Raw genomic sequence first — 12,358 nt, 5'->3', positions numbered from 1 at the left:
AGATGTTTTATTCCCTTTTTCCATTAGCCACTACCAATGTCTGCTTAACTTACTCAGCAAAGATGCTAGAATTTTGGTTTCCCTAAGTAGGCAACACAGATTGACTAGAAAGGATATTATTTTTGTTTATGTCTAGTTATCTTGGCAAGCATTACCATGTGAAAGAAAATATAGCAGAAGCACCAGATGATTCCATTGGGATTTTGTATAAGTATCACATTTTATCTTTTGTGGGGTGTGATAGAGTCTCATGTAAGGATATATTTCCAACAGAACTCATCAACCTTGACTTAGAAAGAAATCCAGTGCCAAAATCTGGCATCTGCACATCAAAGATAAAATTAGTAATACCACTTGATGCAGCGTTTAGACGAAATAGTCAATGAAAGCAGTATGAATTCCAGCAGAATCCTCTGCAGACAGCAGCATCATGCAATCCTGACTTCACAATGACATGAAATTTTAAATGACAACTGTGCTAAATCAGGGAGCCGCAAACCCAGGCCAAGTTTAAATTTAGTAACACTGCCAGTTTACTGAAAATAACCTTCTCCGTAGCAGATTCTCTATGAATTTCAGGTGACCGACTACTTGTTTTTCTGTCCTGTTCAGAGATAATCAGGTACCCGGAGGCTCCAGCACTGGTACCTAACCTTGTCAATGGCGTTTCTGGTGTCCACTTCCGGAGTCTCCCTGGCCAGCTTTGAAATACGTGGAGATTAGAGAGTCCGCTGCATATATTCTTGAAACTTTCCACCGTACGTGCTCAGACTTTTCTGAATAAGCATAAGGATTTGAAGGTAAGTGGATTTTGGAAGTCACTCACATGGCTGTGTAGCTCTTAATTATGTCAAAAGTGAATATTTACTATATTTAACAAAATATATAAAAGTAATAGCAGTTAGTGAATATTAGGAAAATAGCCGTCTATGTGCAATTCCATAGCAAAAAAAGGAAAATCAAATACAAAGTTTGAAAGTTGGTATATGTCGTGTAAATGTAAATACAGGTGGTATTCTTGATAACTGATAATCAGTTTCACACAAAAACATCACGATAATCACAGTGGTTCTCAAATTGTAATGTGTGTGAGAGTCACTGGGTGGGGAGAGGGTCTGTAAAATTCTGATACCTGGGTGTACTTCACAGAGAGTTAGATTGCCTGGATCTCAGATGTGACCCAGCAATCTGAATTTTTATTTACTCACGTCAAAATGATCCTGATGAATGTGCGTCTTGGGCCTTTGGGAAATGCTGAAGTTGGCACTCAAAATAATATGCTTCTGGGCGCCTGGGTGGCTCAGTCTGTTTTGCATCAGACTTTGGCTCAGGTCATGATCTTGCACAGTCCGTGGGTTTGAGCCTCACATCGGGCTCTGGGCTGACAGCTCAGAGCCTGGAGCCTGTTTGGGCTTCTGTGTCTCCCTCTCTCTCTGCCTCTCCCACACTCACGCTCTGTCTCTCTCTCAAAAATGAATATTAAAAAAAATATATGCTTCTAATTTTCAAACTTTATATTAAATTGGGTTTTATGCCGTTTCCTTTGGCTACAAGAATAAATAAGGAAGGCACATTTAGCACAGAGGTGCTCAATTAGTGCTCTTTTTGTGACCCCCCCCCCACCCCCAAATTGAATTGTTAGTTCTCTTTTAATACTTCTTTTACAAGTTCAGCATGATGGGCTAGGTCCCAGGGCTCCCTATCTTGCTTTCAGAGTAAGCTTGCGGTCTTTAACCGGTTCTCCGTTCTCTGTAATGTTTTAATTTATTCAGATGTTTATGCTTAGTGGATCAATTCTAAGAACCATCTCAGAAGATAGGAATAATGAGTTATTACCAGGATTGGCTAAGCATTTCTTTATTTTTGAAGTTTATTTTCTTTTCCTCTTAACTTGGGAAACTCAGCCTTAGATTTTTCAAAAGAACAGATTTGCTTAACACATCATCAGCTACTCATTTTCCTTTGCACATAAAAACTTCTAAGTCATGTGCTACCTTAACACAGGTTATACGCACATTTATTGAATATCATTTTATTATATTTCTTAATCTCATTTAGCAACTTCATCTTTACTATGTGCAATTTTAAGTTAATGAAAAGTTTGGTTTTCTTACTCCGGTGATAAAAGTGATTAGTAGAGACATATTCAGAACAGGAAGTGTGATGATTCCTTAAAGGTACAACATGATATTATTTTCGCAGTGAAGAGTGAAGTTTTTAATTAAAATTCTTTGATTGAATTTCATTTTTTTTCACCCTATAAGTCTCTGTGTGCACATGTTCATATTGTATACAATTTCTTGTCAGTAAAATATCAAGTGGCAAAAATAAACCCTTAATAAAAAAAAAAGTATATCCCTGTAGTGGCAATTAGCTATACATATTAGCTATTAGTATTACACAAAGAAAATGAATATAGGCGTGGTTAAACAAGGTAGCACTTTTTTCAAGTAATCTAAAGATTTACAGAATTAGATCAACTGTAATCATGAATTTTTACACACATTTGTTGTCAGTGTTGTTCTCAATAGGCAATGCTCTCATTGCCATATCTGATGATAAAATCCTAAAACCTATAGTCCCCAAATTGTAAACTCCTCAAATATGTACTATACAAGTTCAATGAAGTTCTCAAATAAGATTTAATAAAGCTTTCAGTGCCAATCTTCTGTAATATTTTTATTTCAGAGAAATATAGAAAGTACGCTTCTGCTTTTTCTTTTTTGTGTTCTTTTCCTTTTTTTCCTTCTCAGAAGAGCAGATGGAGAGACAATGAAATTGTGTCCTCGAGTGAGTCACGTTCATTATCATTGGCATATTTGTCTTAAGTTGTGGCTCCCTAAAGAAAACTTACAATGTAGTTTCAGGGAACCTGAGTGAGACAACCTCCAGACACAGGAAGTAAAATATAACAACAAAAGGATAAATTATAGAAACTTTTTTTAAATTTTTTTTTAATGTTTATTTATTTCTGAGACAGAGAGAGACAGAGCATGAGCGGGGAAGGGGCAGAGAGAGAGAGGGAGACACAGAATCCGAAGCAGGCTCCAGGCTCCGAGCAGTCAGCACAGAGCCCGACGTGAGGCTCGAACTCGTCAACCACAAGATCATGACCTGAGCTGAAGTCAGACGCTCAACTGACTGAGCCACCCAGGTGCCCCTAGAAACTTTTTGAAGCATAGAAGCATAAAGTTTTAGAACAGAAATGGACCATTAAGATCTTCTAGTCTGGCCCCTCATGTATAATAACATTTTTTCTCTTCCAAACTTGCTGCATAGAAGGTTAGTACAAAGAGCAGGAATCATCAATCTGGAGAGCTATGATTTTTTAACGAGCGAAACTAAGCAAGTGTTTTTCAGTAATGATTTCTTGGGTAAGGAAGGCTAGAAGGAAATTTTCATCCAAGATGAAGGTTGAAGAGGTAAAGACAATACCTGAGTACTTATGTCATTGAACTTAAAGTCATCAATTCTTTTAGTTGTCAGTAGATTATCTTTCATGTCATTCATTTAAAAATGAAAACAGTCAATTGAGGTCTACCTCAGGTTTGGTCAGCTTTATATGGAAATCTGATGTTGAAGGAGAAAAAGAGCTCAGAGTAAGATACAGCTTAGGATAGTAGAGCCATCTGGGACCATTCACAATATAGGAGAAAGGAGATTTAGCTATGTAAGAATCTCTGGGAGTGTTAGTGTTATTATGAAATAGTATAATAATGATATTTGTGAAATATCCAAAAAGATTAAAATGTATTTATTATTCTCAATTTAAGAAGTTGGAAAGTCATGAACATTTATGTAGTAAAGTATAATTTTTGATGTGTGGGAAATGCTCATAATGTGCTATAAATGAAAACAAGTTACAAACCATATTATGATGTGGTCCCATTTTTATTAAAAAAACAACAACAGATGCGTAGGAAGAAAATTGGAATGATATATATCAAAATATTTTTAATGGTTATGCTCAACTGATAAACTATGGTTGATTTTTATTGCTTCTCAGGGTATGTAAAACTGTTTCTAAGTATGGATTATTAATGTAATTTAAAAATATTTTTCAAGGGCTGGGAAAATGTTCAGTTATCTGGAAATTTACTTTTGTAGAATTGTAAGGTAGTCCTGAAAATGTTTGTTTAAAATAGTCTTAAAGGGGGGCACCTGGGTGGCTCAGTCGGTTAAGCATCCGACTTCGGCTCAGGTCATGATCTCGCAGTCCGTGAGTTCAAGCCCCGTGTCGGGCTCTGTGCTGACAGCTCAGAGCCTGGAGCCTGCTTCAGATTCTGTGTCTCCCTCTCTCTCTGACCCTCCCCCGTTCATGCTCTGTCTCTCTCTGTCTCAAAAATAAAATAAACGTTAAAAAAAATTTTTTTTTAAAAAAGAAGAAAAAAAATAAAATAAAATAGTCTTAAAGGAAGGCTCTCGATCTTATAGTATTAAACTGATTTAAATATGAGAATATTACTTACAATTAGAGCAAAATGATTTTTAGATATAAATGTTCATTTGTGGATATTGTACTAAACTAAAATTTTCAATTTTCCCTCTTCATTAAACACTGATAACTTCAGATTATGACAGTTAATTCCTTAGAAATATCCTTTATTTCTTGAATCAGATAATTCCAATGTGCGGTTCAGGAATTTTCTAACTATAATAGCTTGCTCCATTTGGAGGATAATTTTATATGTTTGGTTACATTAGTGTTAATATGTCTTTGTTCTTTAAATCTCCAGCGTAACATACGGTTAGTCTCACCATTATTACTACCAGCTGTGGTTGGCCTATGATTTTTGTTCATTCTGTCTGAATCCAAAGTAATTAGCTCTTTAGTTTAATGACAATATTTGTTAATGGGTTTTTAGGGCCAAATTCTGCTGTTAGAGAGTGGGTGGTATATTTGAAGATAGAATCTGGCCCTTATGTTTTAAGCATAAGCTGTGTAATTTGATTTCAAAATGATGGTTTAGAGAGTTTGGGGTAGGAAAACTGAATCTACATTTATCTGAAGTTTCTCAGTTTCAAGAAACAGAAAATGAAAGTGACAATTTATGTAAACGAAAAACAGACCCACTGAAAATTCTCTAATACAGCTATCCTGCATGAGTCATTCCGTACATAGTTGGAATAAGAAAAGAAATGATAATTTTCAAGCAGACGTTAGGTAGATTCTCTTATGTCATGGGGCACATGTTGAGTCCTTTAAGTGCAATGAAACGCTTTTGGTCATTGTATTTTTTTCAGCTTTATTGAGATATAATTGACATATAACATTATATAAATTTAAGGTGTACAGTATGATGATTTGATACACATATATATTGCAAAATGATTACCACAATGAGGTTAGTTAACATATCCATCAGCTCCCATGATTAAGAGAGTAGATCTTAAATGTTCTCACCACACACAAAAAAATGATCATTGTATTTTTTTAAGGACTCAGTGAAATGAAAAGAACCTTTGCCTGGGATCGCTGGGGTTCAAGATCGGACTTAGCTTCCTAGTAGTGGCATGACCTTGGAGAATTCTCTTTTCCTCTCCTTGGGCTTCAGTTTCTTCATCCTAAAATAAGGCCTTTGTTGTTGATGATCCTAGTGTCCCCTTCCAGCTCTGAAATGATAATTCACAGTGCTTTAAAAAACACTATGGGGAAGGCACAGGACCGCAAGGAATATGCAATGACTTGAGCTGACTGAATAACAAATCATTAAGTCTTGGGGCGCCTGGGTGGCCCAGTCGGTTGAGCATCCGACTTCGGCTCAGGTCATGATCTCGCGGTTCGTGAGTTCGAGCCCCGCGTTGGGCGCTGTGCTGACAGCATAGAGCCTGGAGCCTGCTTCGAATTCTGTGTCTCCCTCTCTCTCTGCTCCTCCCCCGCTCATGCTCTGTCTCTCTCTCTCTCTTTCAAAAAAACATTAAAAAAATAATAAGTAAATAAATCAGTAAGTCTACTAAAAGGTACTTTGGAGACATTTTGGCCTTAAGAACTCACCTTCAATGAACGATGTGGTACTTTCGGCCTACGCTGGGGGGTTATGTGGAAGAGACTATAGGCTTGCTCCATCGGAAGTATTCAAGGAGACCAATTTGGCAAAAGTTAAAAAAGGAAACAAAACTCCTCTAATAACAGTTGAGATATCTAACAATGGAAAAAGATGCCTTGGGAGATCATGAATTCGCTGTCATCATAGGAAAGAAAGTGGATCCCAAGGGTTATATGACCTGCCAACTGCCTTTCATGGTATAAAAGCTAAAAACAAATATACTGAGCAGAGAGGAACTCAGGAAGTGCTGTTATCAATGAGCGCTCCTGGAGGTCACTGTTGGAGGACAAATTCCATCAAACCTAGAAGTGACCATGGCAACAACTGCAAAAGAACTGATTGTGAGCATTGACCAGTTTAACCCTAAAACTAAATCTGAAATACGTATGTAGATGAGGGTGGCAGACAGATCATACCAGCAAAACTCCCTATAGATCTAAAGCAACCAACAAGAATTAGGAGGATGTGACAGGAGTAAGTGGTATATTGGCTTTACTCTTAATATCTAGGGATTGGTGGGTACCATTTCCACCTGACAAAGCAAGTTCTAGAAGTATTACAGAGTAGGAAAAAAAGGCACTAAGAAAGTGATGTCCAACATTAGGTCACAAAGAATGGGGGAAGAAAGAGGAGAAAAAATGCTTTTTCTGTGCTCATAATAGAAAAATGGTCAATATTCTAAAGATACAGAAGATCAAAGTTATTATATGAAGTTACTGACTTCACATATATATGTTATTACATGAACTTAACAAAGTCATAAATTAGAAGTAAATGTGCACCCTATTAAATATGCTTAAGAAGCTACATATAAATATCAAACAAGGTGAACAGACCATATAATGACTGATTTTCAAAACCTTTAGCAGAAAACTTAAAATATTATGGAATAATGTCCCTGTCATATCTTTCATATTAATAAATGTAAAGAAACGCATTGATTTGTTTAACAGAAATTCTTTTTAGACATTTTTTAATGTTTTATTTATTTTTGAGAGAGAGAGCATGAGTGGGAGCTGGGGAGGGATAGAGAGAGAGGGGAAGAGAAGATCCAAAGCAAGCTCTGTGCTCACAGCAGCAAGCCCGATGCGGGGCTCGAGCTCACAAAGTGTGAGATCATGATCTGAGCTGATGTCGGACACTCGACCAACTGAGCCACCCAGGCACCCCGAAAGAAATTCTTTTCGATTAGATCACAGTGCAGAAGCAAATTATAAGCTTGTATACAAGGATGAGACCAAAACAAAGTTATTAAAAATTTTAAAAACGAAAGGGTAGGTGAATACAGCCTAAATATTTTAGGAGTTCGAATTTTACCATCAGAAAAGGTAAAATTTAGAGGCACCTGGCTGGTTCAGTCGGTGGAGCACACAGCTCTTGATCTTGGGGTTGTGGGTTTGAACCCCATGTTGGGTGTAGTGATGGCTTAAAAATAAAATCTTTAAAAATTTTAAAGAAAAAGCAGAAAAGGTAAAATTTGGGGCCAAAAAACATTAATTAAGGCAGAAGAGGGACTTTATAGTGGATACTCATATAATGAAGGTATACAGTCATAAATAAATAATAGCTTTAAGGGCTATCATAGAAGTTTGTTCGGCAAATAAACCTAACTTCTGAAAACATCCCAAGAAATAGCCATAGTCCATATTTTAGTCCAAAAAGTAATATTCTCTGTTATAAAGCAAAACACTTATATTGAAATTTATTTTCAAGGGAAAATATTTCTGTATCAAAACAAAACTACCTATTAACCAAAAATTAAGTACTTGACTGAGGATGATTTTTTTTTCATTATCAGCACAAAGGAGTTACAAGTTGCTTCTCATAGGAAGAAAACACAAACCATAGATTCCACTAAACATATACATTAAACTTATTTGATTTGAAAGAAAATGGACCGTTCAGACTACCCCCCCCCCAACCCCGACAGGCATTCTTTTTTTTTTTTTTTTTTAAGTTTATTTATTTATTTTCTTTTAAGTTTATTTTTATTTTGAGAGAGAGAGACAGCACCGGCAGGGGAGGGGCAAGAGAGAGAGAGACAGAGACAGAGAATACCATGCAGGCTCCACACTGTCAGTGCAGAGCCTGATGCAGGGCTCAAACTCACGAACCTTGAGATCATGACCTGAGCCAAAATCAAGAATTGGACGCTTAACCAACTGAGCTATCCAGACGCCCCTGTTGTTTTTTTTGTTTTTCTTAAACATTTATTTATTTTTGAGAGAGAGGGAGAGACAGTGCAAGCCGGGAAAGGGCAGAGACAGAAGGAGACACAGAATCCTAAGCGGCTTCCAGGTTCCAAACTGTCAGCACAGAGCCTGACGCAGGGCTTGAACCCACGAACCCTAAGTCCATGACCTGAACTGAAGTGGGACTCTTAACCAATTGAGCCACCGAGGTGCTCCCCACTGACAGGTATTTTTAGCAGCAGGATATAATTTCAGAGTTTTTGCAGTTAAGAGGTTTCTGCTGAGCCAAAATTTTCATTCTGCTTAGGAATGCAGATTGTAATCGTTGCTGCCCTCATTTTGCAGATTCCTACGTTCAGTAAGGAACAACTAGGTAACTTTAGTTCTAAGTTACCACACCCTTCAAGCATAGTCCCATCAACTCAACTTAGTTATCATGCAAAGCCGCTTAGCCTCACAAGTGAAATGGAATACAGTTGAATTGCTTTTCTAATGTAATACCTATTTATAATAAATGCAAATTGGTTTATGATGGCAGACTTGGTAGAGCATGAGAAATTATGAGGGAAAAAAGCTTATTTTTTTTTTCTGACCTAAAATTGTGAAGAAATGTCATGTATGCTAGTGGGTGACACTCCTATTAAAATAAAAAGAGAAAAATATTCAAAACTAAAAATTTAATACATTGGCCTTTATGATCTATTACTTCAGCAAAAAGAAATTTAAATGAAGCTATTATATTTCAGAATAGCATTTTATTCCTAGGTAGCACAGTTTTTCTAATTTACATAAATTCTCTCTAGTTTAATTTCTTTCGGTCCTACTAGGCCTCAACCACATGGGCCAGAATCCCCTCACTTTTGTTTGAAAAAGTAGGGGCGCCTGGGTGGCTCAGTCGGTTGAGCAACCGACTTCAGCTCAGGCCATGATCTCACGGTCTGTGAGTTCGAGCCCCACGTCAGGCTCTGTGCTGACAGCATAGAGCCTGGAGCCTGCTTCCGATTCTGTGTCTCCCTCTCTCTCTCTGCCCCTCCCCCACTCATGCCCTGTCTCTGTCGCAGAAATAAATAAACATTAAAAACCTGCATATCAGATAATCCCTTCTTTAAAAAAAAAAAAAGAAAAAGTAAACATGGCTCAAATCTCATCCTTTGTCTGCTGATGGTAGAAAAACCAAGTCTGTAACAAATGCAAGTTAAACTACAGAAATCACACATTACCATAAAGTAGGTTACTAAGGTTTTGGTCTTATCCTTTGAGTAAGAACATTCTAGATGGTAGTTTCATTTATTAAGTCAGGTGAGATGGCGCCTGAGCCGATGTTTACAACCGCGAGCTGCTCTGGCTCAGGTAATTCTGTTTGCTCTTCCATTAACTGATCTTCGTTCATGAGTAAGGTATGTATGCCAGGCCACGACAGCTCCATTTTCATTGTGCCTGCTCAATATTGCCAAATGTAAGGATTGATTTGTACAACAAGGGAAGTAAAGGTCTATCTAAGCCCGATAGGTAATTTATAAACTGTACTGGCTTGAAATGTATTTGTTTTTAATGCATAGTAGTGTGATTCCAGCCGAGAATCAAGACCCATACCTGGATACGTGATAACCCAGTGTAAGCTTCATTTCTTCATTCATTCAACAAGTATACGGGTAGTAACTACTAAGTGCCAGGATGTTCTAGGACTTGAGATGTGTCCACGAACAAAACGTGGCCATTTGGCGGGGGACATGCAGACAGTAAAAATTAATCATAACAAGTAAGTGAATTACATAATGCTATAGACAACAAAAAGGCATGAAAGAAAGAGAACGAAGTAAGACAGGCAGGGAGAGAGTGATAGGATGCAGGGCAGTAGGAGCCGATCTGATACTGTTGTACCAGGACCCGCTCCTCTGGCAGATGTTTTTCTACGTTCAGTCTGGCTCATTTTGAGAGGGAGGGGGCGGGTGGGGTGCAAGTGAGTGGGGGGCAGAGATGGAGAGAAAGAGAGAGAAGCAGGGCTCACCCCAGGTGGGGTGGGGCTCATGTTTTACCAAAGGGGGGCTCGAGCTCACCCCATGTGGGGCTTGAACTCACAAACCATGAGATCATGATCTGAGCCAAAGTCAGATGCTTAACCCACTGAGCCACCCAGGAGCCCCCAGTCTGGCTGTCTTAAAATCAGAATATGTGGATTGGACTTGGAGGGTGGAATCATTATTACATGACATTTCCAAATGTTCTTATTTTAATGACAAGCTCCCATACATTGACATTCATGCTTGAGATAACTACCTTAGAGTTTACCCAAATTAAAGCAATCAACTTCATGTGTTTTCTAAGTTTTAGCTTTAGAGTTCTTTGCTTGGTTTTATTACAGGTGATCTAATTAACAAGTGCTCTCCAAGTAGTACTGTGGAATTTCCAGGGGGGTCAAACAGTGAAGAATAAAAAATGATCTTAAATTTAAATGTTTTCCTTTGTCCTGAGACTTTATAATTTATGGAGTAGTTTTAAATTATGGCATGACTATAGCCATAATCCTTGTCAGTGATGTTAAGCGATGCCAAATTAGTTCAAAAAGGTCTAAACATCCCATAAGAATATATTAACTTTTAGAATTAATCTGGATTTTGAAAGTAGTTAGGACCCTTGAGATAAGATTCTTGATTATCAGAAAAATGAAGACTGAACTCTACATTTGAGTATGCATTGAAAAAAAAAAAAAACAACAACAACAACCTGGGGCGCCTGCGTGGCTCAGTCAGTTAAGCCTTCAACTTCGGCTCAGGTCATGATCTCGCGGTCGGTGAATTCGAGCCCCGCATCAGGCTCTGTGCTCACAGCTCAGAGCCTGGAGCCTGCTTTGGATTCTGTGCTCCCCCCTTCTCTGCCCCTCCCCCACTCATGCTCTGTCTCTCAAAAATAAATAAATGTTTAAATTTTTTTTTAAACAACCTAGAGTCATTTTGAATTTATTCATATTGTGATGCCACTTTAAGAACTATTTTTATGGGGCACCTGGGTGGCTCAGTCGGTAAAGCATTCGACTTCAGTTCGGCTCATGATCTCACGGTTCGGTTCGTGAGTTCAAGCCCAGTGTCAGGCTCTGTGCTGACAGCTCAGAGCCTGGGGCCTGCTTCAAATTCTGTATCTCCCTCCTTCTCTGCCCCTCCCCACCTCACACCGTGTCTTTCTCTCTCTCAAAATAAATAAACATTAAAAAAAAGAATTATTTTCATGTTGATCATCATGTGCTTCCAATGCTATAGCATCACAGCCTCCTGGAACTGGAAGTGATCCCAGAAATTGTCTTCCAACTGCTTATATTTTGCAGGTGTGAAAACTGAGTCCCACAGAGGGTACTTAATTTGTGCAGGTTAAATAGTATGTGCAGTTCTAGGAGGCCAGTTAGTGGTAACACTGGGACAGGAATACATCCTTTAAAATCCCAGTAGAGTATGTTTCCAGGTACATCCCTCTATCCGAGATTTTCCACTGCTTATTATTAAAATAATGTTTCTTTTAAAACAAGGAGTTTTGCTGATACCTTTGAATTCCACAAAGTAATCTTAATAGTGTGTCTGCGCTCCCAGAATGGTCTTGCTTATTTGATAACCTCTTCAGCACTACCAGAATTACCTTTAAAAAAAAAAAAAAATTAGAATGATCTTTTGAGATTTCTTTCTTTGAAAAATAAATGAAATTATTTATGAAGCCATGAAATTAACTTACCCGTTCATCAGTAGATACAGCACAAATGAAATGCAACTGTATTAGTTTTCAAGGAATTGTGGAAGGAGAAAGTTATAAATAGTAAAATGCTGAGTTTAGAAAGCAGCTTAAGTAACATCTGGGCCCTGGGTCCCTTGGCGTCCTTAGGAAATGATACAGGCTCCTGTGAGAGCTCTCTGAATCCTCAGAAGGGAAAATTATGTAACGCATTGGAAAATAATTTTAGTAGATTTAATAGAGCAGAGAGGCAGTATATTCAAAACACAAAAAGAGAAGTGTAAAAAACTGCTAAGACCAGGGAGTTTTATATGCCAGAAAAAAAAAACAAAGAAAAAAAACAATTAAATCAGTATCAATTAATTTCCTAAGACAGCTTCTAGTTTAAGCATTACAATACAGCTT

General features: G+C 37.8%; 1 protein-coding gene across 2 annotated transcripts in view; it reads left to right on the top strand.

Moving 5' to 3' along the window:
- The first annotated feature begins 634 nt into the window (after positions 1–634).
- Positions 635–12,358, top strand: part of HS3ST5 (heparan sulfate-glucosamine 3-sulfotransferase 5) — a 151,375-nt gene continuing 139,651 nt past the window's right edge. For both annotated transcript variants that reach the window (XR_001509898.2, XM_007078707.3), the window contains exon 1: positions 635–800. The gene's annotated coding sequence lies outside the window, so the exon portion shown is untranslated. The remainder of the gene's footprint in view (positions 801–12,358) is intronic.

Source organism: Panthera tigris, chromosome B2 (assembly GCF_018350195.1).
Source record: "Panthera tigris isolate Pti1 chromosome B2, P.tigris_Pti1_mat1.1, whole genome shotgun sequence".
NCBI lineage: Eukaryota > Metazoa > Chordata > Mammalia > Carnivora > Felidae > Panthera > Panthera tigris.
The sequence above is the reverse complement of the archived record's forward strand: the minus strand, read 5'-3'. Positions and strand labels throughout refer to the sequence as shown.